This window comes from Clarias gariepinus, chromosome 21, assembly GCF_024256425.1.
Source record: "Clarias gariepinus isolate MV-2021 ecotype Netherlands chromosome 21, CGAR_prim_01v2, whole genome shotgun sequence".
Taxonomy (NCBI): Eukaryota; Metazoa; Chordata; class Actinopteri; order Siluriformes; family Clariidae; genus Clarias; species Clarias gariepinus.
The window spans coordinates 20,129,620-20,156,248 of NC_071120.1; positions in this window are offsets into that span (position 1 = coordinate 20,129,620).

A 26,629-nucleotide genomic window follows, 5' to 3' on the forward strand; every position below is an offset into this window, starting at 1 on the left:
AGGGTATAGTAGGTAGAGTTTAGTATACCCTGGGTTGAATGTGTACATGCATCGTGGTCACAGGGCACGATGCATGCACACATTCAACTATACATTACCTTGTTAATATAAGTATGACTTTTATTTATCCATTGGTAAGTTCACAATTCAGTTTAAATGTAGTGAAAAAAGATATTACAATGTTTACATAATCAAGCCTCTCAAAGAAAAGAACCTTATGTGGAACACTGGAGTTACATAACATTTTACCACAGGGAAATGGTCAGAAAATTGGCTCCCACTAAAAGATGAAAAACTTTTCCTGTACTGTTCTTTTAATTGCAGCAGGAAAAGCGCCAGGACAGGGCCTGGTTTATCTTTTGTTAACTGACGTGAAACAATTGCTTACCCCTTAATGACTTCACACTCTGCTGTTGTGCAAGTTTTCTCAGATTTTTTTTCTCTGGTTTTGGATCTCGTTATCCACATCCTATCCGATCTCCTCAACAATCTGGAAGCGAATAAATAAATCACATTCTACACAATGGAAAGGAATCAGCTGGCAAGAGCTGTGCACCATATACAGACTTGACCCTTCTTGAAATCAGGTTCAATACTTCATAGTTCCCACAGAAAGACCCTTCAAAAATATCAGAAGCTATTAAATAAAAAAACTGTCACTTTGATTTTAAAGCCCTTAGTGGAAATCAGGAAGCTTCTTAAATGGCTGGAATAAGAATTCTGCTTATGTCAGACTAAGATTTCCTAAACCTCCCAACACAGGTTTTTTTAGGCGGTGGTTCATTGGCTACACACTGTAGGAGACACGTCATATCTGAGAAAGCACAATTGCAGTTCTAGAATTTTGTGTTTTACGACTTTCCATACCTCATATCATAATGTAATGGATTTAGGATGTCTTTGTGATTAACTGTAATTCTAGCACTAAATAGTTCCAATAGAATAGAATTTATAGATAAACATGATTTATAGAAAAATAATAATAGAATAATGGATAAACATGGAATGGGTTGGAGAAGGAATATAAGTGGGAGAGTAATGAGGTTGTATAAAAATAAATCAGGAAAAGGTAACATAAATTCCTAATTAAAGAAGCACAATGATGTGGCAGGTTCTGTAGCTTTGTTGCCTCACAGCTTGAGAGGACCTGGTTCAATCCTGAGCTCAGAATACTGTCCATGTACAGAATTTGTGCATGTTTGAATGTCTGCATCGCACATCCAGGGTCAAGGGTTCGAATCCAACTTCAGATTTGTGTCTGTGGAGTTTTCATGTTCTTTTGACGCTTGGTAGGTTTCCTCCCACAGTCCAAAGACATGCACATTAGGATAATTTGCGTTTCCAAATTGCCTTGTGCCCTGTGATGGATTGGCACTCCATCCAGGGTGTATTCTGCCTTGTGCCCTCAGTCCTCTTCCAAAGCTTCTTGCCTACAGGATATCCACGTGAGTGAATTGTCTACAATGTCTTTTTTACATTGCGCTACAATGACTGTGCACTCAAGCCTTATCATCTTTATTTCTATGGAATTAAGGCCCAGTCCTGTTTTGACATGTTCCACGCACAATGTGAGGTCTATGAACACATACTTGTAGACATATATTGGATATAAAAAACTTTAAATGGTAGCCAAAAGTCTCAAAGGAATACGAGGGTTCCTCTAAGTATAGAAATATCTCAATATTATTTTTCCAATATGGTGGTATTTTCTATTAACAGCAACACACAGGAATAGCATTGCCCCTTTCTTGTGTGATTGAAAACCAGTGAACTGAGAGTCTTCTTTCAACACCTGTTTCACCGTGATATTTTTATTCCACTGTCTCAGGTGGAAGTGCCTATGATCCACCTCAGAGGCAAACTCGCACATCGTCGTCCCACAGCTTTTGCACCCAAGATAATTGCCTCCTCAAGTGGGAGTGTGTTCTCTATTAACACTCCTAATTCACCTTTCAGCACATTGCTCTTCAACAGGCTGTCAAATGCTCTGCCAAGACAATTTGCCCAACTCAAGCAGCTCCACCATGGCAGCTACAGAGTGCTATCACAATTTTTCTTCCAGTGTCTTTGGCCTGAGGAGCAGTCTAGTAGCATGTCTGTGTGGTTAGCAGTTTTCAATCATAATTGAGAACCCAAAGAGAACAGCTAACCTTCTAGTAGAAACTGTATATCCACACCTAGGATACACAACCCACTGACAATGTTAACATTTGACCTTTAATTGCGACTACTTTGTCAGCACCTCTGCCACTTGACTTTTGCTTAGTTTTATCCATCCGGTGTTTCTGTGTTGATTTAATTTGGAGCCTGATCACGGATTGATGGCCAATTTGTTTGGAAGAGTGATTTTGTGTCCTGTCAAACAATGTAGCCTGATAATGACCTCATGACCTTTTGGAAGTTAACGTGACGCCATGGAATCCTGCATGCCAACAGGTGGAAAAGAACACAATTCCACAACCATCAATAAATATTAGTAACCCGAAGTATATGAGGCCTATTTTTAAATAAAATACCTTTATGGTTTCCTCCTGGTACCCACAGTCCAAAGACTGCAGCTTAGGCTAGTTGGCCTTCCCAAATTTCCCATAGTATGTGAATGAGTGTGTGTGTGTGCCTTGTGCTTGTGGTCTTCTGGGATATGGTCCAAGCCTTTTGCAACCCTGTACAGATATGCAGAAGAAGATGAATGAATGAACCTACAGTACCCATACACCTATAGAAACACTGCAAAGCACAGGAAAAACCTAGAGTTCTTCTGATCAGAAGGTCCCAGGTGCAAACCCCACCATGTCAAGCTTTCATTATTGGGCCCTAGAACAAAGCCCTTTAACCCTGACTGCTTATGCAGTATATGTGACAAGATAACAGTAAGTCAGTCTGGTTAAAGCTGTCTGCAAAATGTTCCTCAACCTCAGCCATGTCACTCAAATTCGTGATGTTGGCCAGACTTGTTCCTTGGTTTTGGTCTTGTGTTGGAAGCATGAAAACACCCCGATGAATGAATTATACTGTAAATGAATGTGGCCTTACTTGGTCCTTTGAATTTCATATCTGATTTCTATATGTATTTGCTTCTTAGTGTACATGACCTGTCCATTCCAAATAGTGTGTGTACAGTACTATATTCGGTACAGTCCAGAAAAGCACATGGTTAAAACATAAATAAACACATCTATGAAGAAATCATCCTGTACAGTCACTTGGTCTTAGTTAAACTTTATCCATAAACTCTACTCCCTGGTACATGATACAGCCTGCTGACATTTACCCTTTTATCCATCTACACTGTTCAAATCTGTTGCTTCTGTTCTGATTATGATAAGGAATCCTACCCCATCATGACAACAACCTCAAATGCAAGGCCACCTCCAGATACAGCAGAGACCAGCATAAAGTCATGCTGAGAAACACCACGAAAAAAGCTGCCCAGCTCGGCAGTAGACGCCACTATCCCCCGCCCCCCCAAAGTCTCGTCAGCTTTATTTATAATCTCCGCCATGAGACATCTGCTGTGGACGAGCCTCGGTTTGCACAAAGGTTGTGTCAACAGTTTTGTTGCAACTTGTTCTGAAGTCTGGCTCATCGTCATGAGACGCTCCAATAGGATGGGTGTCATGGCCGATCCCGTTCCCTACTGTCTGATCGCCACGATATGGAGGACAGAGAGAGGCTTCAAGGCGTGAATAGCTTGGTTTGCTGTTTACTCGATCTGAATGCTTTTGTTTGTTTGGTGTCTGGAGTCTGGTCACAGGTTTATTTTTGGGACGGCTGACACGTTGGGGCAGTTCAGGAGCTTGAGGATGTGCTCTGCTCTGACGCTGCTTTCGTAGCCTAGCATAGCAGCAGGAGGTCAAACCCTAGTTTTGATGCAAAATAACTGAGGCAGTTTCTTTCTTTGTTGGTTTCATTTTATTTTTTTAAAGGTGGGCCTGCATGACGATCTTTGTGATAATGGAAGAGTAAACTGCCATCTGAACTGAACTGATTCTCCTAAAAAACTTTCAGGTCCCATGCTGGGTGCATTCCTACCGCAGCTACTGATCACATGAAGCATTCTGTCAATAATTGTTTTTGCTAATATTCTGTCTGTGTGATTGGATCCCGAAACTAACCATCTAATTCTTCCAGAATGCTTCAGTCAGGTAAAAATGATCTTCATGCTCAGATGTGTTCAAGATTCATAAGAATTAATAAATGATTCAAGATTAATAAGTGTATTTAATTACTTATTATTTCGTCTAGTCATTTTAACAGACGACATTCAGTAAAGATTTCTTCATAATGCTAATTTACTCCTCTTGATTCAAGGAAATCATGCAGTATATGCAACAAGATAAAAAAAAAAGGGAAAAAAAGTTCGCCCCAGACATATGGTCTCTAAACTTTCAAAATCAGTAAGCAGGGAGATTATGAAGTATTAAAAACAATTGACACTACATTATTTCTAGTATAATTGGCACTGGAGTAATAAAAACATAATGGGCACTGCAGTATTTGTAGGATAATGGCACAGGTGTATTAGTTTTAAAATTGGTGTTGAAATATTTGTACCATAATTGGCACTGAAGTATTAGAATATAATTGGTACTACAGTATTAGTAGTGTACTGTACTTGACACTGAATTCTTGCGTTTTTTAAATACTGGTCATTGTAAAACAGCTTTACAGAATGAAACAAAAATGAAACAAGTTTAAAAGATATGCAAAAATATGTATAAATTATAAATATCAGTTTGTTCTTGATCAGCAAGCCAGGGGGCGATGGTGGCAAGGAAAAACTCCCTGAGAGAACAATTAGGAGAAACCTTGAGAGAAACGAGACACAACGAGAAACCCATCCTTATTTGGGTAATATCAGATAGATGTAGCAGGGACACTGGCGTATTAGAAGTATAAATAGCACTAGAGTATTCATTTATTCCTCTTCTATGCATCTCATCCTGCACAGGGTTGTAGCGGTCTGGAGCCTATCCCAGGAGGTACACCCTGGATGGAGTGCCAATCCATGATAATGGATATACAGTAATTAACACTACAGTATTAGTAGTGTACTTGGCTCTGGAGTATTATTAGTATAATTGGCACATAAGTATTAGTGGTATAATTTGACCTAATACACGCTCCTAAAGAAATCCTGAACAATTCTATCCAATCTCGCAGAGACGCAATATTTTCTAATAAACTTTTGGTTTTATTTTAGGTTAAATATAAACAAATACATCATGTAAACCACAGCAACTGTAACTTGGAGAATTAAATTAACCCATCACACACAATATGCTCCTATGTAAAATAACCTGCCATTTTTTTGTGCCCATGCAGGATCTTTATATATGAAGCAGACCTCCTCCCCCCTACGTTTCCAAATAACACACTATCAAAATTAATATTTAGAAATAAGGACTACAAAGAAATCTACAGACATTTTCATATCAAGATGCTAATAAAGAAAAAGTATTTTTACAATCTGAAAGAGATATAAACAATCCTAGTACAAACTTTTTTTTCTTTCTCGAAAAAATGATCACTTCTGTTTATTAAAATATATGATGTGATTCATTGGAAAATATCGAAAGAAATAAGAAAACAGAATGTTCTATACAGTAATGTATAGAGAGTATTACAGTGTTTTGAAGGATGAGTACATATTCTGATCTGTCCTGTAGATGTCACTCTGCAGCCACTATCAGTTTTATTTTTTTATTCGATAAAGACAGGATAAGGACCAGATATCAGTGGAAGTACAAAATAAAACCTACTGCATGGGAAGGGTCTGCTAAGCTGCTTTTTTAGAGATGTGTTGATATTATATTGTTTATAATCATATGCAATTATAAGATTTTATTTTTTAATTTGTTAATCTGGAAAACCAATACTGGCATAAAGTATCTTATGTTTAAAAGTGAAAAAGAAGTGAATGTATAAAACAGGCATGATGTTTAAAATAGTAGGCCTATATCTAATAAACTTCTCGCCTCGGGTTTGTGTGCATGGAGAACATGGAGTTTGCATGTTCTTCCCGTGCTTGGTGGGTTTCCTCCATTTACTCCAGTTTCCTCCCACAGTCCAAAGACATGCAGGTTAGGCTAATTGTTGTCTTCAAATTGTACACAGTATGTGAATGAATGTGTGAGTGTGTGTACCCTGCAAAAGATAGACAGGGTGTGCCCTGCCTCGTGCCCTAACTCCACTTGGATAGGCTCCCAGCCCCCCGTAACCCTATATACAGGATAAAGCTTTTCACTGCATATCGTACTGTGGATGACTGTGTATGTGACAAATAAAATTTGAATAAAGTGGTATAGATGAAGAGACAATTTGCTGTAAATGATGGCATTCATTAAGCTATCAAACCTACATAGGACCCGAGATAATGCTTATAAGTCTACATGCTTATAAGTCTACATCGCTTTTATAAATCTGCATATATATATATATATATATATATATATATATATATATATATATATATATATATATATATATGTCCTTCTGTCTGTTTCTCTTTCTGTCCGTGTATGAAGGGATCATTCTTTGCCCTATTGTTTGTTAACAGAATGTACATAGTATGTATTATCCACTAGATGGTACTATAACAACTCTTTCTGTTAAGAGTCTCCCCAGAGCTGTCTATCATCACTCCTCTCTCTACACACTTTGCACACTTTCTTTTACAGTCTCTTTTTCACTCTTAAAATATGTTTTTCAAACTAATAAATACACCGAAAGTATTAATTATGATATAAAATGGCAAATGTGGGCAAGCAGAAGTGTCTGATGGATTATAACATGATGAAAAGACCAACACTCAAGGAGAAAGCCGGCCATTAAATGTTAACCTATAAATCTAATTTCGTTGTCACATTGATGTATCAGCAGTTGAAGGACTTTTGCAGGACCCCTTTTAAAGTGTAATGAGTACAAGTGGTATATGACCATGAGTACTACTAGTTGAAGAAGAGATATACTGTACACTATGGAATAGTTATTAATGCTAAGAAGAAATTATAATAAAATAAGAATCACAGAAGTAATGTTACATACAGAAACAGTATAAAAATTGCTTTGTCTTTGCCTTTTACGTTTTTTTTAATTTTTTTTATATAGAGTACAGATACAGATTTTCTTGTTAGTACCATTGTAGTACCAAGTTTGAAAGTGCTTTCTTGCATGTAAAATGAAAAACTTCTGGGTGTGACCATGTGTCATATATATACATATATATATATATACACACACACTCACATAAGGGTTGCATGGGCCTAGAGCCTATCCCAGCATGAGGTGGGGTACATCCATTGCAGGGCACATGCACATATGCGCAGTCACACACTACAGGCAATTTGGGATGCCAGTTAGCCTAATCTGCAGGTCTTTAGACTGTGGGAGGAAACCCAACAAGCACGGGGAGAACATGCACACTCCATACTCACAGAGACAGGAATCAAGCCTGGCCGGGAATCGAACCCGGACCCTGGAGGTGCAAGACGACAATGCTTACCACTACACCACCGTGCCACCTTTTATATGTATATACACACAATATTAAAACCATGAAACCAAAAAATCAGCTCTGACCCCTCAAGGCATGACTCCACAAGACCTCTGAAGGTATGCTGTGGTGTCTAGCACCAGGATGGGCTATAATTTGCAAGGTGGGGCCTCCATGGATTAAACTTGTTCATTCAGCACTTTTCATGGATGCTCGATCGGATTAAGATCTGGGGAATTTGGAGGCCAGATCGGCAACCATAAATTCGTTGTCTGCTAAGTCTCATCAACTTTTTTTTTTTGTGTGTGGAATCAGTTTGGATGGGCTATTGGACCTGCCCTGGATGCCCATGATCTTGTTATCAATAATCATATCATATATACTGTATATATCTCAGCCACTTTAACATCTTTGTGTCTCATGTCACCTGTTTAAAACTGCATGATCAACAATTCAAGTTATTGAGACATGTTTTATTGAGACTTTTTCTTCTCCAAAAACAATGATCTCATGAAAAAAGATTTCAACTGGCTTCAAACCTATAATCCTCTAAAGAACACTCATCTCTCAGACAAACTCAAGACAGCATAAGGGACGTACCTTAGGCTAGAAAATACGGCAAAGAAGAAAACCATCTTGGTGTGTGTGGGGGGGTTTCTCAAGGTCAGGGCTGGGGGATCTGTGAATGGGTGAACTAGGCTAGAAGGGAGAACTAATGAGATTTTCATTCTCTCCTTCTCTCCGTCACCATGGCATCACCTTGCAGGCCCTGTCAATCCACAACCTTTCATCATCCCTGAAAAGGACGATGAGAGGAGGTGGGAAAAATGAGAGAAAGGGATAAAAACTGTTTATTTTTTAACAGGACAGTTAATCTATTTGGACTGGGTGTAAAAGGACATTTGCATGGAGACGCTTGGGTGATAACGGTGAGGTTGTGACAACCCCCCTCCCCCCGACACCCTACCTCTGAATATGCTGAGCTCTCTCTAACCTCTCATCAAACACCGTGATCTTTATGGACTGTATCATATTGTGCCGTAATGTGCTTTATTGTCCACAGAATAAGCTTTTCTTAAAAGTAATTGGAAAGCTGGAAATGGCTGCTATCGGCTGATTTTTAAATACATTATTTCTGAAATGTGGCCTGGGTAATGACCCTGTCGGTGTAAAACGTAAGATTTATCTTGGCAGAGGAAATTGATCCATTTCACCTTTGTCTAATGGAAATTTTTATCAGGGATTATCTGTTTATGTAAATGAGCGTTGCCCTGGAACAGGGAAATAAAAGGAACTTGAGGGGGCAGTTAATCTAACACTTGACACGTCAATGTGGACATAATGCATACAGAGTGCGCTCTCTCTCTCTCTCTCTCTCTCTCTCTCTTTCTCTCTCTCCTTGGGGGTTGGGTTGGCCATTGCAAGCCCAACTAAATCTACCTCTTCATTACCATATAAAGAAATTGTTAAATTGCCCCCTGCACTAATAGAGATGTTACTGCGGGTACAGAAACGAAAGTCCCTTGCCATTCCCTTCAAATTCATATTTTGATAATATTTTACTGTACATATGTCATATCTGGTGTTTTCCCTTATGCAATCAGACAGCCCAGTGTGCTCAGCCCTAGATCCTTTGGGTGTAAATTCATGCTGAGGCTCCATACATCTTTAAATACGTTTTACTTGTTCACTGGCCTCTTAGACCTCGGGCCTCTTCAAACCTCGCGAAATGTCATAAAGCATAAACATTTGCAGATCTATAGCTCAGCCTGAAGCATCATAGCCCGTGTTGTGGGCAATCCATCCTTTCAGTTGAAAGGCTTTTATGTGGTAGCTGTCGAGTATTTGACAGAGTAGTCACTCAGAGAAAGGCAGTGAGGATTGACAAGGCCCTGGTTTGTGTTTGTGGTGCGTGGCATTGGTTATGAGGGTGGTGCATGGTTTGGGTTTTATGTGATGGATCTTCCTTGTTGAAACAGGAAGAATGACACGGACAAAACTGTGGGATGATTTATGCTAATGGTCGTGTTGACTAGCGAAGTTGCAAGACGGGTTATGTTCAATTTTCCTTTAACAAACACAATTTTAGACAATCATAAGCACATTGTTAACGATTAAAAAGATTTTGAATGAAGTTGTTTTCACTGCTTTTTATGTTTTATTGCTTTCTGTTTGTCTGGGATATAAATTTAATTTAGCAAGCGTGTAAAATCTTTTATAAGTCCAAAGTTTTTTTGGGCTTATACAAGTCAGGTATTAACCTGCATTAGAGGTTTTACATTAGCTTGCATAAACACAAACCATAAATTGCACATTTCCAGAGGTTGTTCTATTCCCACCTGTGGTTTGTGTGCATAGAGTTTGCATGTTCTCCCTACGCTTAGTGGGTTTCCCCATGGACTTTCCAAATCACCTGTAGTGTAAGCGTTGCCCTGCGTTGATCCACGCATGCTGACAGCTGTCAAAGGTGTACCCCAAAGTCTCCTGGCTCCAGGCTCCCTGTGACCCTGTACAGAATAAGCTGTATAGAAGATAAATGAATGTTAACAAGATTGCAAGATACAGCATGTATTATTTGATGCACATGTTTATTTACCTTGTATGGTTTATTATTCATTCATTTTCCATGCCGCTTATTATGTGTAGGGTTTTGAGGGGTGTCTGGAGCCTATCGCAAAGAGCTCAGGGCACAAGGCACAAGGCAGGGATACTCTGGAAGCTTATATTAAATCACACACGTTGTAAAACACCAGTCAGACTACGATGCATGTCTTTGAGCTTGCTACAGAAAAACTGAAGTACTGTACCTGAAGATAAGTCATATTCAGAAGTGAGATTTGATTTGCACACCCAACCCTGGAGATATGAAGTAACAGTACTAATTCCTAATTCCATGCCTCCTATGGGTCATTATGAAAAAATCAATAGCCACAGCATATCAAGAAAATGTTTGTAATGTTGATAATATCACATAATGTCGACTACAATCAGTAATTTTTCAGGATTACTGGGACCACCGAATTGGGACCATACAACCATGTGGATATAAAAACTAGTTTAACTTGTATGATGATCAAAAGCTGTCACACTAACACCACTTAGATAGAATCCACAATCCTTCACCTGTACATGTAAACAGAGAGGCAATAATGAGAATGGATAATGTTAGTTGTCTGCAAATGTAGGCCATAGAAAGGCCTTTGTGGGCCTGCTGTCTTGAATATGACTTTTGATAACAGAAAGCTCAAACCTGGGGAACTGAATTTGAGGTCAATGCTAAAACAACAGCATGAATAAGTTAGAAACTCATGAAACTCCATGTGTTTCATAGGCAGCTGACACATGATTTGCTGCATTAGTGTAGCAGACTGTTAATAAGCACAGTTGTGAATTGTAAAGTTCCTGACAAACGTTTTGCATAAATATATTCTGGGCTACATATTGTAGAGATATCTTAATAAATGTATTTATTAGGCGGCATGGTCGCCTTGCACCTTCAGGGTCCGGGATCAATCCCCAGGTGGGTTCGATTCCCGTCTGTGTGCATGGAGTTTACATGTTCTCCCTGTGCTTGGTGGGTTTCTTTCGGGTACTCCCACCATCCGGATTAGGCTAATTGGCATGTGCTGAGTCTTCTGTGATTGGATCCAGGCCCCCCATGACCCTGTATACAGGATATAAGCTATGAGACAATGTATTTATTACTGTACAAAAGCCCATAGCCACTTATTGTGACAATTGTTTTTTTTTATTATTATTTTTAATGTAATAACACATATCAATATACTATTTTGTCATTTTCAATTTGATATCATGCCAAGTTCAAATAGACAAAATGTGTGCTATGATCATTATGGAATTCTATAAAGGAAGTCAAAACTTTGTCCATTTGTGGACAGTATGGTTAAAGTGAGGCCCAGACTGGCTTGCTTACTATCACTACAGGAAACTGCATATTAAACAAAAATTATGAGCAGATATTCAATAAACTGGTGTAGAAGGTTGAACTTTCCAAGTTGTTTTCTTTAAATTAGGATCTTTCCACCCCCATGAAGATTAGTGTAGACTTTACAAACTGTTCAAACAGATTATTATGAAATAAAAAGTCTATTCTAGCAAATGTTTTCAAAATGCATTGTTCTAATAATATTTATTATTATGGTGAAGTGGTTAGCTTTATGGTGAAGTGGTTAGCTTTGAGGCCTCTAACCTCCAGGGTCGAGGGTTCAACTCCTGGCTTGGGTCTGTGTGGAGTTTCCATGTTCATGTTTCCTCCCACAGTCCAAAAACAAGCAGATTAGGGAAACTGTCATTCCCAAATTGCCCATAGTGTGTGTGTGTGTGTGTGTGTGTGTGTGTTCCCTGCAATGGATTGGCTGTAAGGTGTACCCCACCTTGTGCCCAAATTCTCCTGGGATAGGCTCCAGGGCCTGACAACCCAGTACATGATAAGTGCTATAGATAATAAATGGGAGAAAAAAACAAACTTTTGGAATTTCATGTTTTTCTGCATTAATTTGTCATAAAATCTGATCTGATCTTCATCTAAGTCCAAAGTACCGACAAATATAATGTGCCTAAAATAACACAAAAAAAATCTGATCTGTCATGTCTTCACTGAGAACAACTATGAAAACCTCATAGTTCTACTGAAGAAAAAAAAAAGGATGTGAATCCTTGAGTTAATGACCTCAGAAAAGCTAATTGGAGTCAGGTGTTAGCAAACCTGGAGTCTTGTAAGAAAATGAGTTTGGAGGTGAGGACTAGAGCTACAGTACACACAAGAAGAATACACTAATGTGCCATGCCTCACCAAAAGAGTCTATGGTTATCAATTGTTGAGTTACATGAAGCTGGTTACAATGTGATTTCAAATACTTTAGGGATTGACCAGTCTACAGCAAATGGAGACACTTTGACTACTTTGGACTGTGGCTACTCTACCAAAATCTGGTGGGCACCAAATCAAAATGAAACAAAGAGCACAATAAAGACTCATGAGCGCAGAAAAGAAACAACCCCTAGTGACAGCCAAAGACTTGAAGGCATCTTTGGAACAGGCCAACTACAGCACGTCCTGTAAAACATGGAACTGGTCCATGGCAGGACACCACACAGGAAGTCACTGCTTACTAAAGAGAACATTGCTGCATTTCTGTGACACTCCACAGAAAATGTTTTGTTCACTGATGAAACTAAGATTGCACTATTTGAAAAAAAAACAAAAAAACATCTGGTGTAAATCATCACAATAATCATGAAAACATTATTACAACCATGAAGTATGGTGGGGGAAACGTCATGATTTGGGTTTACTTTGCTGATCAGGGCCGGGCCACAACAGAAAATCTAACAAAAAACAAAATCTGGCTTTTGGAGTGGCCAAGTAGAGATGCTATGGAATGGCTTGAAGAATTTTATACAATATATGAGACAGAGTTAAAGCTCTGCCAGGAAAAATGAGCTAAAACTCGGAACTACGTAGAGGTCTGACCCACAGCTACACGAAGTGCCTGGTTGAGGGGGGAAGATTAACCAGTTATTAATTCCAAGGGTGCATTTACTTTTCGCACTACCATTTTGAATGTTGAATGAGTGTGTCCAATAAAGTCATGAAAAAATGTGGTATTATTTTAGCCACATTATGTTTGTCAGTACCCTTTGACTTAGATGTGGATCAGATCACATTATATGACAATGCAGAAGGTCCACATACTTTAGAAACTCCAAAACCTTCCCTTGCAACACCACACTTTTTACTCCTTCTCAAACTGACGAGAGAGATTTGACACGAGAGTATGCACTCCTTCTCACTCCTGGGATACAGGGAGGTTTTTTACTGCAATTAAATGAGTTTCGAACCACCAGGAGCATTAAAAATTGAATCCCTGGGAGCAAATGGAAGATCCTCACTCTTCAGACATCATGTGTGTCCTAGAGGAAGCCCCTGACAGTTGTTAGAAAGAGATATTCCAACATGCACACACAGCATAGTGAACAGTTTAATGTCTGAGTTAATCCGCATTTAATACACCTACTGTCGATTACTAAAGACCAAAGCACATATACTGACAGTGATTTTATTGCAGTTACCTGTCCCTATGCCACCCAGGGGGGTGATTAAATTTTAAAGCTACAAAATGAAGGCAGATCTGCCCTGAAAATTGTTCATGTTAATGATTTCAGGCTAAACATTGTTTTTTTTTCCTTTTCTTTTTTAGCTCTTGAATAGGATGTATAGTAGGTTGTAAGTAAAGAGTGTATTTGTTCACCTGGGGATTCCATATGTTTCAGATTTATAATAAATCATGCTTCATCCTTTGTTAATTATGAGCGATGAATAATGAAATATGGTTTATACTGTATGTTAAAATTATACTATATAACATATATTGTACAGTGCCATGTAAAAGGATTTGCCCTCATCCTGATTTATTAATTTTTTTGTGCATATTTCTCACTCTGAAATCACTCTCAAATTCTAATAAAACACAAAGATAACCCAAGTAAATACAAAATGCAGTTTTTAAATGATGATTTTATTTATTAAGAGGAAAAAACCTGTCCAAACCTACCTGGGCTTATGTGCAAAAGTAATTGCCCCCTAAACCTAATAACTGGTTGTGCCACCCTTAAACACTGTTGCTGTAACATAACCTTAAACAGATTAAACCCTCCAATTTATTTAAAACAATTCTGCAAAGAAGACTGGGCCAAAATTCCTCCACAGTGATGTGAACGACTCATTGCCAGTTATCACAAACGCTTGGTTGCAGCTGAGAGTGGCACAACCAGCTATACGGTTTTGGGGAAATCACTTTCTCACATAGGGCCAGGCAGGGTTTTTCCCCTTAATAAATACAATCGTCATTTAAAAATTTCATCCATCCATCATCATTTAGATCCATAGAACCGTGGAGGCCCTTGTATTCATTCCCATTTTTTACAACCATGGTAGGAACTCCGGTCAGCATTCACACAATTCACACATACCAATTATCCTAATCTGCATGTCTTTGGACTGTGGGAGGAAACCAGAGTACCTGGAGGAACACAGACACAACACAAGGAGGACATGCAAACTCCATGCACACAGACCCTGATCCAGGAATAGAACCTGGAGCCTGGAGGGTGCAAGGTGACAGTGCTACCACTAAGCCACTGCGCCGCCATACTGTACATATGAAACTTCACAATCAAAAAGAAGGTATAATTATTTGTAATTCCTCTCTCAGACTTTAAACTTATTGTCTCCAATCAAGAGTCTAATCAAGAGTCCAATCATGGTGAATCACTGTCAGGTGTATTTTTTTTAAATACATATAAAATTTGTAAAAAGAGCTAGATATGTTTTGATATAAAAAAAAACCCAAATAAATTTATTTGTAACTTGATGTATTTACTTCTGTACTTATTTGCATTAATGTAGTGTTTTTAATGTACAGTAGCATGGTGGTGTAGTGGTTAGCACTGTGGCCTTAGACCTCCAGCGAGGGTTCGATTCCTGCCTTGGGACTGTGTGTCTGCTTCTGTGCACTGCGATTGACTGGCGTGTGCCCTGTTTCGTGCCCCAAGTCCAGACTCAAAGCCTCACCGGACGCTATACAGGACTAAAGAAAATGAATGAAAGAATGTTTCAAAACTTTCCCTGCCAAACAGTATGTCAGAATTGGCAGCGAGGATATAGACACGAACCATATGCAATCATGACAGCATGACCTTGGTATGAAATTTTGAACTGCACTTGACGGCCAAATATCCCAGACACTTTGCTACTTTGCTCAGCACCAAGCTAGCTTTCTATTCACACCCAATAACATAACTGTCTCAAACTCAACCAGAGGCTGAAGAAAACGTCATGCTCCTTTTAATAGCACATTTCCACTTCAGTGACAGCTAGGACCAGATAAAAAATTATTTTAGTAGTTAAAATATGCTGACATTTTTATTATAAGACATTTTTTTATCACTAGAATATCAGCTAAGCCTAAATATCCTCTTTGTCTAATAACTGTTTGTGTCAAAATTCATTATATATTCTAAGCCTTAATTAAATAGATGTTACCATTGTATATCTCGTCATTTATGGTTATTGACTGGGACATGATTTTCCTTATAAAACCTTTTCACTCCCCTGGGATTTGTGTCCTAGGAGTATCTAGGTAATGCTGTCTCTTTTTCAAACAGAGTAAAGCCATCAGCGGTCAAAACCTAACTATATGTAATTAATCTTAATCTGTTATTAATAAGTCTTACAATAAAATTACAAAAATATTTAATATGTAAATATCATTGGATATAGGTAAATAGCAATGATATTCTGCAATATAGTATATTACTAATGCAAATCAAACTTTTGAGTATTCTTCGATTGCCGTGTTTAATTTTGTGCCACTTGTGACTTAACATGTCATCTCACCGGATTCACAGGAACAGTTACCATAAATGGATTTTGTGAAAGCTAACAAAATTATGGATAAGGCTAGCTTTTCTCTAACACGACTCTTCTATGAGACTTTTTTTTAAATACAAAATTAAATCTCAACCAAATAACCATCACACATTCTGTATCACTCACTCCCTCGCCCTCTCTATACCTCTTATCCCGTACCAGGTCGTGGTAGGCATGGAGCATATCTCAAACATCTCAGTGCACAAGGTGGGAAACAACCTGTCAATCCATTGGAAACGCCAATTAGCCGAATATGCTTGTCTTTGGACACCAGAGCACCCGGAGGAATCACACCGAACATGTCGAGACCTGAGGGCCGCGATTCGAACCTTCGATCCTAGAGGTGCAAGGCCACCACAGTGCTAACCACTACTCCATTATGCTGCTGCATTCCAATATCATATATTTTTTTGCGTCATGTAGACACACCACTAAGTAATAATATAAGAGTGTTTTATAACTGAGACGATAAAAGTATTCAACTTATTACTGATACAACATACAGTATGCACCATTGTTTTCTTTTTTTTTTATTTATACAATATTATCAGGTCAAAATTAAATATAATATTTTAACATTGTCAGGGATTAGACGTTTAAACCAAACAACATCGATGTTAAACCATCAGCGATTAACGTCATCTATAGATTCCCTAGATTCCAAGTAGTTCAACTACTTTAACTGCTGCGAATGCTACAGCTCCAGATGTAAGCTATTACTTAGCCTTCCTCGGCTCTTGGCTGCCTCACTACCCCCCACCCTATCCCCGGGTGTCAGAGTCCCGTCCTGTCGGTAATTTGTTGCTAATCAGCTGTCAGCTCGCGAGCGATGATGAGACGATCACAGCGCGGCGGGCGGGAAGGTAATGGCCTTAAAAGTCACAGAGTCAATGTCAATGGGATCACTCGGATTCAATCAGGGAGCGGCCATGACGGATGGCGCCCGCTGCCATAACCACTCATTTTGAGCTCAAGCATCTGGGCCCTAGTAAATAACCATCAGAGGGTGGGTCCAAGGGACAGGTCATTAGCCATGAGAAAAATAAATATCGCTCCTCGTGCAACGGCTGCAAGTCATTTAGCACAGACTAGGAAATTTCACCCTAGATTAAGTATGATGAGGCAGCAGCAGTCGGCGCCGTGTCTCGGTGACACGGACAGGGAAATTTTAAACGCGGGACTTCCTGAGAAGGTAATATGGTTTTAAAGAGTTGATGTGTTTGGTCAAGGGGTCACAGCGGAGAGATATTTAACCCTCTTGCCCCCAGTCTGTTGTTTCGAGATGGGACTTACGAAGGCTCACGTTTTGTCCTGTGTTACACTAAAAGGAATGAACTTTCTGTATGCATTGACACAAGCAGTTAATAAGGTCAAGGGACATCTGTTTAACATTAAATGCACTCTCTTTCCTCTATCTCATTCTGTTTAATGAAGGAGACTGTTAATGAGGTAATTAAGCTTTCCGATGTAAGTTAGCTCTTCTGGAACTTTATGCTAATGCTACTGATTCACAGAGCAAGTTCTTTTGATCAGGTGCTTAGCCTTCGTGTCACTTCGTGAGACCACGCCATCCTAGTTTCAACCCAAATTGTCCTAATTATTTATGGAGGAACTTTAGAGATGGTACATGCATGCCATCAGGTAGAACGCCAAAAGACAATGTGTAAATGACCCTGATGGCTTTAAGCTGTCATCAATCCAATTAATAGTAATGACCGAATCCATCACACGCAATCTTAATATAAACATTATCATATTAACCTTTAAAGTTAATTCGGAGTCTATCAACGTAATTAATTTAATCAATTTGAAAGCGAGGGTTATCTGAATAATTGATATAATTCTCGCAGATATGAAATATTCATATTTCCTCGCTACAGGCTTCCGCTAAAAACGGCGTTGGAATAGCAAGAAGACGTGTCTCCATCCGATCTGGATGTAGTGAGAGAGTGTAAGAGGTGTGTGCAGAGGGAAGGACCTCGAAGGTGGAGGACTGACCTTCATGCAGTGGACTGCCTTCACAGCTGAGTTCCTACACTGTTTCAAATACGGTGAAGCCAAGGCCGTATATCTCCGTGCTTCGTCCCAGTTCCCTCACTCAGCAACTCTGAGGCAAGGCTTCATTAGGTCTAATGTTCTCTTCGCAGGCCATTCTCTTGTGGCTATTCACGGAGAAGAGGGAAATGCACTGACCTGTGTTTAAGGCGAAGGAGTAGGGAGGGAGGTGTCCCTCATTCGCTGGTGAGGAAGGCTTGCTGGTGGAATGGGTTTATGTAGTTTAGACAGCATTAGAGATGGTGATAAGAAAGGGATGCAATCCTAATCTTGCATTAATCGAAATACATCACCATCTGGAGCCCTGACACGGAACATCATTACCAAAAATGCTGAATAATATAGAAAACTTCACCATTTCAGCAATTACACACACTATTAACATCAGTATGTTTACATCAGGCGGCATTGTGGCGTAGTGGCCTTGCACTTTCGGAGTCCAGGTTCGATTCCCGTCTTGTGGTCTGCGTGCATAGAGTGTGCATGGTCTTCCGGTGCTTGGTGGGTTTCCTTCTGGTTCTTCAGTCTCCTCCAACAGCTCAAAGACATTCAGATTAGGCTGATTGGCGTTTCCAAATTGTTCTTTCCCAATGTCCAAAGATTAGGTTAATTCGCATTCCCAAAATGTGTGTATGTTTGTGTATGCCCCGCGATGGATTGGCACCCAGATATGTATCTCGCCTTGTGCCCTGACACTGAACCTCATATAGTAATCCTCTCACAGATAACATACTCAAGGGAGGAATCAAACCCTCAACCCTGAAGGTGCGAGTCCACAGGCTCCAGGCCCCCCACGACTCTAGTAGAAGATGAATGAAGGTTCAAAAAGTAATGGTAATCAGCGGACTAATCTAATTTCAGTTAGAGCTACTGGTCAGATCAGTGATGGTAAATAGAAAACTAAAACAAACCAATCAGAACTGAGCGTTTGACACGTCTGTGGGATAAATTCGAATTTTAACACCATGAAGGCGATGCTGTGCTACTTCTCTTCACAAGAACTCTTCACAAAGAGTGGACAAAAGCTGTTTAGCACTTTGGTCACCAAGCACCAATTAGAGAACCTTGTATTTTGGTCATATTTTGAGAAATGGCATTTTTAAAAAAAGACTTGCACACAAGAAAGCAAGCACACACTCCTCAGGCCTTTTCACACTTCGATTTTTTTTGGATCTGACTCATATCCAGTGAGAGTTTGGAATGTTTTGCATAGTGCCAAAGCTGTTTTCAAAACCTGTTGCGGTTCAGGGACCAATCTCTAAATGCACCATGTGTGAAAGCTACAGTCTTCAAAAAATAAGATTCCATATAACACCATAAAGCCTTCGTCAGTTTGTCTTAAAGGTCTTAAGGCTCTACGTTAAATCCAATAACAGTTTCGCATGTAGAACTGTCCACCTCAAAGGTCACTTGTACACTGCCTGATAAAAACAAATATGGCATACTCTAAGATTTCACCTCCAGCTTTGGTTACGGCACACAATGTGGTGGCCAGTTTATGTGTGAAAATGATTCCTCATCACTCTTTTAGAATATGAGTGCTGGAACACTCATATTGCAGTCCCATCAAAAGAAACATTTTATTGGCACATGACATGCTGATCCTAGACCTGACCAACTGAAGCAACCCCGGATCATAACACTGCCTCCAGGGGCGTGTACAGTGGGCACTATACATGATGGATGGACATGATGGCCCTAATGCACACATCGATCAGAAATCGGGTCAATCTGGACTCATCAGACCACGTGACACTTTTCAGTTGCTTCAGAGTCCAAGCTTTATGCGCCCTATCCATTGGAAGCCCTTTTTCTTTTACTCATTAACAGGAATCACAAGTGGTTTTCCTATGGCCGCACAGCTGTTTAGCAGAAGTGATAATAACGATAATAATGAGTTACATTTACTCTGTTACATTTACTTAAGTAACTTTTTATACATTTTACTTAAGTTTTTTACATTTGTTCTACTAGACACCGTTTATGGTAAGGTGGGACCTCTTGTACAGATGTTCTAATGTTATTTTCTATCTTCTGAGCCGTTTGGAGGGCAACTGACTGTTCAGTATATCTTACACTGAAATTAGTATATATATGTTATGTACAGTAGGTATTTGTTTCAAAAGCTTTATATTGTGAAAAAGAGAGATTAGGAAATGTGTTTTCTATTCCTTAATTTGCTATTTTTTAAAAAGATATTTAGTTTAATTTTATTACATTTATTTTATTTGTTTTATTATTTGCAGATGTTAGAATTTGTACATTATTTCAACCCCCCCCCTCGTACAATGAAATTCTTCCTTTACTGTCCCCCTAATGCGTGCCACTAAAAAAATAAAAAAACAAACAAACATGAAAACAGAATAAAAAAATAGTAAAAATAAATATGGGTATAAAAAGAATGGGTATATACAAAAGAGATATATATCAATATAGAATTAGGCCAGAATATATAAAAATATGCAAAAGTATGAAATAAATATATACATAAAATTGGAAATTGTATGGACAAAAAAATTGTATGGAAATGTTTTTCCTTTCACTAATAATTATAGCTCTGGTTTTCCGCTGATTTTTTTACCATGCAACCTCATCAAGTGTTTCATGATCTCCGCTCATGATATTTTTCCCGACCACATTTCTTCCCCAAATTTGCTGGTTCAGCAGTATCCTGGTTTTGATAATATACTGAATATATACTGAGTTCTTAACTAAGTTCCAGTAAAATATTAAATCTCCTTTAGTTGTTTTCTTCTTTGCTTGCTGCAGCACAATAATGTGACGTCTCTGAAATGGTGATTTAGTGGTGTACTGTAGATAACTTTAGTTTGGAAGTGACTTATATTAATTTCCAGGGACAGTTTTAGAATTAAGTCAATGCAGAATTCGAGGTGTTACTTTCCACACATTTGGGAAAAAAGTCCGACACTTCTTTGATCCTTGAAGTAGAAATGCGTTGTACTGAAATGCTGTTTTAGGTTTAATTATGGCGTGATTTGGTCTATAAGGGATAAAACATTTAGGAAGGAATAAACACACACACACACACACACACACACACACATGCACACACACACACACACGCACACACACACAGTTAATAAGGGATAAACACATACTTTCTAACATGCAAACACACACTCACACACACTCACACACACACACAGTCCAGCAAGGACACACCAGAAGCAGGTGCTGTGCCCAGGTGGAAATTCCACTGATAGACCTGGCATGGACAGATGGGTCAGAGCAGGTCACAAGTCCACAAGCAAGGAGGCCTCACTCTGTCTTTGTCTCTCCCTTTGCTTTCTCTTTCACACACACGCACACACACACACACACATACACACAGAGAGTACCTACTTGTTGCCAACTCATTAACCAGGCCATTAAGAAATCCTCCAAATTCGTTGCGCCAAAATAAAACTTATCTGCTCATTCCGGGAAGGATAGATATCATTAGAGAGTAATTAATTTGTATTTTGTTCCTGTGCTTCCCCGCAGGGCCTCGAGCGTTTCCACCTTGCAGTGCCAGACAAACTTGCCGGAGGTAATGGCAGATATTTGTCTGAGTTTTAGCGACGGCCAGTTCCCTATTACAACCTGTCAGCCGCTAAAAAAGCACCTCAGCTGGTGGTTTGGACCTTCAAAGTAACACATTGTGTTTTGCAAATAATCTGCAGCACGGAAAGAACTGCTCACTTTTCATTTACACCAAGCACACTCAAAAAGTCAAGGAAAGATATATCGTTATTTTTTTTAATTAATTAATTAATTAATTAATTCTTTTTTAAAATTTTTTAGTTTCCTCCTCGTCTGGCCACTTTTGATTGGGCGAAAGTGTTAGGAGTCTGGTTGCTAGATAACACATTCCGGATCTTCACACTCCTCCGTCCACAATCAATCAGCATGCTACAGTGTTGATGCCGCTCCATCTGCTAGCCCTAGCGCCGTCCATATAACAAACGCTTGTCAATTTAAGCTGTTTTATTGACTCATCTGCTGAGTTAGGCTTTGATCACAATCCCCCTTCTCTCTCTCTTTCTCTCTCGCTCGCTCTCTCTCTCTCTCACACACACACATACACACACACACACTCTTTCTCTCACTCGCTCGCTTTTTTATGAATACATTTTCATGAATACATTACCAGCTCCTCTCACCCATGTGCTTGGGTGTTGTTTCTCGCAGTTAATCACTGGGCAGATAAATCATGCACATATTTGGTGTCCATCTGCTGGGAAGGTGCTGCATGCATGCTCTCCCTCACCTCCTCACCCCCCCATTTCTCTTTCTCGGTCTCTCCATTCGCACTGACGGACAATAACAGCAGTGAAAAGCACAGGGACTTGCTGCCAGCAGGTTACACCTCTGCATTGGCACACACTTTCCTTAAGGCCAGATTTTGGTGGTGGTGAGGAGATGGTGTGATGGAACAGAGTATTCTTTATTATCTTTTAACGCCGTGAGTGCACAGGATCCAGATTTGTCACACTCATGACTACATAGCTTTCCTATTAGGTGTGGTGTAGTTAGAGAATAAATATGCTTTGAGATACATATATACTTGAGTGGAGTAGAGAATTTCTTTGAACTTTTATTTTAAAATATTTTATAATATTATATAACATTTTTATATTGTAGCGTTTTTACGCCGGGAAGAATGCTGGAGAGACGAGTGAGCTTATTTGCTACCCAATGTAATGGCTGGGAGTACTTTATTAAGCACACAGCATGTAAGGCATGAGCAGCACCTTCACTCAGGAGCCTACATCCAATTCAGCACTAGCTTGAACTGGAGCACATTTCACACATCACACACCCCTCACACACAACAGGGCCGAAGCCACCAACCCAAACACCTTTTCCCAATATGGTGAACACACCGACATTCCCGCAAGGCATGCTGGTCGTCAGCCGCCGCCCCGCCCACGCCACAATATTATTTTATATTATATTATTACATATGTAATAATATAATAAATCACAAAAAAAAAAAAAAAAATATATATATATATATATATATATATATATATATATATAAGGAAAATTTATTTTATTTATTTATTATTTTATTTATTTATTTATTTATTTATTTATTATTTATTTTTTTTAGCTGATATTCTAATGATCCTACCCATAAATCCTGTTACACAAAATACATTCTTCATTCTCATCTATCTTGGATCATCTTGTACAAGATTATCAGATATTATTTAAATTCTTACTGGTACTTTCGAGCCAAAAGGTAATGAAAATAAACCTGAAAAATCAAAAGTTGTCTTTATTTATTCTGCTTTAGAATAACCTAAGATAACTGTTCTGTGGTTTAATCCCAATTAGTGTAAAAAAAAAAAAAAAGCTAGCGCAGTGCAGTGTGTAGAGTGTAGAATCCCTTGTTCCACACATTAAGTAGTGCCCTTGATCAGGGGTTAGAGAGGGATTTGGAATTCAGCCTTGTGTTAGAAGCTAGTTAGCTTTGTAGCTTATCTTCGCTGCGAGGCGAAGCAGTGAGAAGAGTCATGAATCTGTCAGTGTATCGGCGGAAGCTCATGCTCACGCTCACATTTACTAGCAGTAATAAGTCATTATTGCAGCAATTATTTTGCATATATTTTACCTGCTGGAAGGCACTAATTAAGCTAATTCTTAGGTGCTAATAAATAGAAAGAGTGAGAAGAAGTGCAGTGTACACAACAGGAGAGTCTGGGGGTCAGGAGCAGGGGGCCCAGTTTGGCCTGTTTATTTGTCACACATACATTACAGCACAGTGAAATTCTTTCTTCACACATCCCAGCGTAACTGGAGTCAGAGCGCAGGGTCAGCCATGATATAGCACCCCTGGAGCAGTTAGGGTTAAGGGCCTTGCTCAAGGGCCCAACAGTGCCAACCTGGTGGAGCTGGAGATCTTCCGGTGCCTTAACCCTCTGAGCCACCACTGCCCTGTGGGATAACCCTGAGAGGAAGAATTTTAAAGAAACATCCATCATCATATTTTAGGTCAGGTCATCATCTTTAGGTCAGGGTATTTTATATAAAGAATAACAGTCTTTCTGTACACTACTCTTATAGGAATCATGGTTATGAATCATGAATACTATATTACTCTTAAAAGTACTTTAATATTAAGAGCATTAAATAAAGAATAAAACAAGCATGGGGATTACCCCATTCACTCCCAAGTCTATTCGTTTCTTTGTAGTCACTAAATTATTCATGGTAGTTACTAAATAACTTACTTTGACAAGGCTGTCTAAAAACTTGAACATGCCCTCCCTTAAAATGTTGCTGCGTCAATCATTTTCTAAGCAGTGTTCCTGAAGATATGTGTGTAAAGCGGTGTGTGGGTTAACAGGGGCTGTCACGGTAATGATGGATGCACTGGAGGCAGAGGTGCTCCCCACTGCATGCACTCTCAGACCCTCAGAGCCATGACATTTTGTATGTGATGGAAAGAACGACAAAAGGGAGATGAGAAGTTACCACTGCTATGTTCAAATCTGAACACAGAAACGATATGCAAGTGAGAACGCAATTCGACGCGTGCTGAATTTAGAGGTACAAAAAGTGGAAAATGGTTTTAAGGATTTATAGCAGAGTTGCACAGCTGAAAAAAAAAGAAGACCATTAGACTAATTATACATTTGGTACTTCGATGTCCAATAGTCATTAAAGATTCAATTGGGTCTGGAAAAATTAACAGAGCATTAATCAACATGCGTTAATTAGCTAATAACATGTTAATTAAATCAGGTATTTAAAGTTCAGAGACGTGTAATGCTTAGCGTAGCGTGGCGCCCTCAGTGCTCAGGTTCGACTGTCACGGGGTCTGGGACTGTAATGGCACATTAGAACGAAATAAAGCCTTCAATTAGAATGTAGCTTCGTTGTCCTTTTTGTGTCCTTTTCCAAACATGTGGTCCATGTCCTTCTCCACTGATCAATCACACAACAGAAAAAAAAAAAGGCAATAAATGACCGTTTGATCGTCATTGCAGCTGGCCATTTAAACTGCCATATGCTCGCTGCTTCTTTTGACACAGGGATGTAAATACAAAGCGGCAAGCAGGATGGAGAATGGCAGAAAGCCAATACAAACGCATGTTCTTGAGCATCCCAATCAGTGAGTTATCTCGAGAGGGTGTGGGAGCTTTAATGTGAAATCAATAGGCCCTTGCAGAATAAAACGCTTGACCCGAAGTTCCAGTTTCTTCATCCTCACCTTATCTTGGTTTGTGAGTGATCCTTGTGATAAAGGCTGTGTTTTATTTCCACACAGTGTGAAGACAAAGTGTGTTCATCATCTCAGGTAATTGTACTAATCCATAATTGCATCTGAATGAGACATTCAAGCATTTGAGGTCATTTTACAGTACCTACAGTAACATGTGATGTCATCTGTCCAGGTGCACTGCTACAGTCCGATGATGGTGTTCCTCAACAGGCATAGTATGAAATTGTTTTGATTGATTTAAATATGATCAACATTCCACTTTATCAGGAAATCCAGTTCCATTTTTGTAGATCTCCCAAAGATGACGCAATGGTACCAATGTCCTAATTCTCACTTCTTCCCGGCAATAGCTTTTGCACCACATGATGAGCTCTGAGTCGCCAAAGCCGATATTTCACCATCTTCCTTCGGTCACTTCTGTTGCAAGAGCCGCATCCACAGATCAATACTTTTGATGGAAGGCAATAATCGGCCCTATTAAGTGACAAAGGTTTACTCTGTAACAGCTGGGCTGGCGAGAGACCGGAGCTTGTCTGACTAATGAATCGTGAAACAATCAGGCAGTAGCCATTTGTGTTTAGATCTGTAAATATGGCGCGGTACAAGTGCCAGACCATCGCCGGAGCTCCAGCTGGGGCCACAGATGGTCTGGATTCAGAGTAGTGCTGGAGCCGTTAGCTTCTTCGGCCCACACCGCACCTCTGCTGTCGCTGAGTGACAACTTCACTTTCACACTAACTTCCTTGTATACCCTGCGCCAGGGAGCCAGGCTTTCTTAAAGTGGCTGACAGGTTCTCTGAGCGAGGGTGTCCCCAGAAGGATGCAAGGAGGGAGAGAGAGAGAGAAAGGAAGAACAGGAGACAGGGGAAAAAACAGCCGTGATGAAGAGCAATGTGATCTTGCTATTTAAAGACATGATCACCTAATTAACCTTGTAGGGCAATGACTAATTCGGACACGTCGCAGACTAGAACCATGGCAAGGACTGCAATAAATCTCATTAAGTAGCTCTTTCTCAAACATTAACTGCCAGGCTGCAGCTTCACTTGCATTTGTGTATATATGAGTGTGCATGGGTATTTTGTTTTTAAAAAAAAGAAAATGTAGTATATACTCAGCTTATCAGCCTGAAAGGGCCAAGCAAATTCTAAAACATCTGAAAAGATGGATGACCACCATTTCTATTCCTCCACACAAATGATGGTGAAATGGAACTTGTTTAGTCTAAGGAGGATGAAAGATGCATTAAAGATCAAAAAAACAAAAAAAGAGATGAAAGGGTGTGTTTAAGGTATTTCCAAGGCAGATGATTTGCTGCTCACATCTGGAAGGATGACGATTTTGCCTGAAAGCTGCTCTATCACATGAAAGAGGTGTGCAGAAGGCGCTGAGA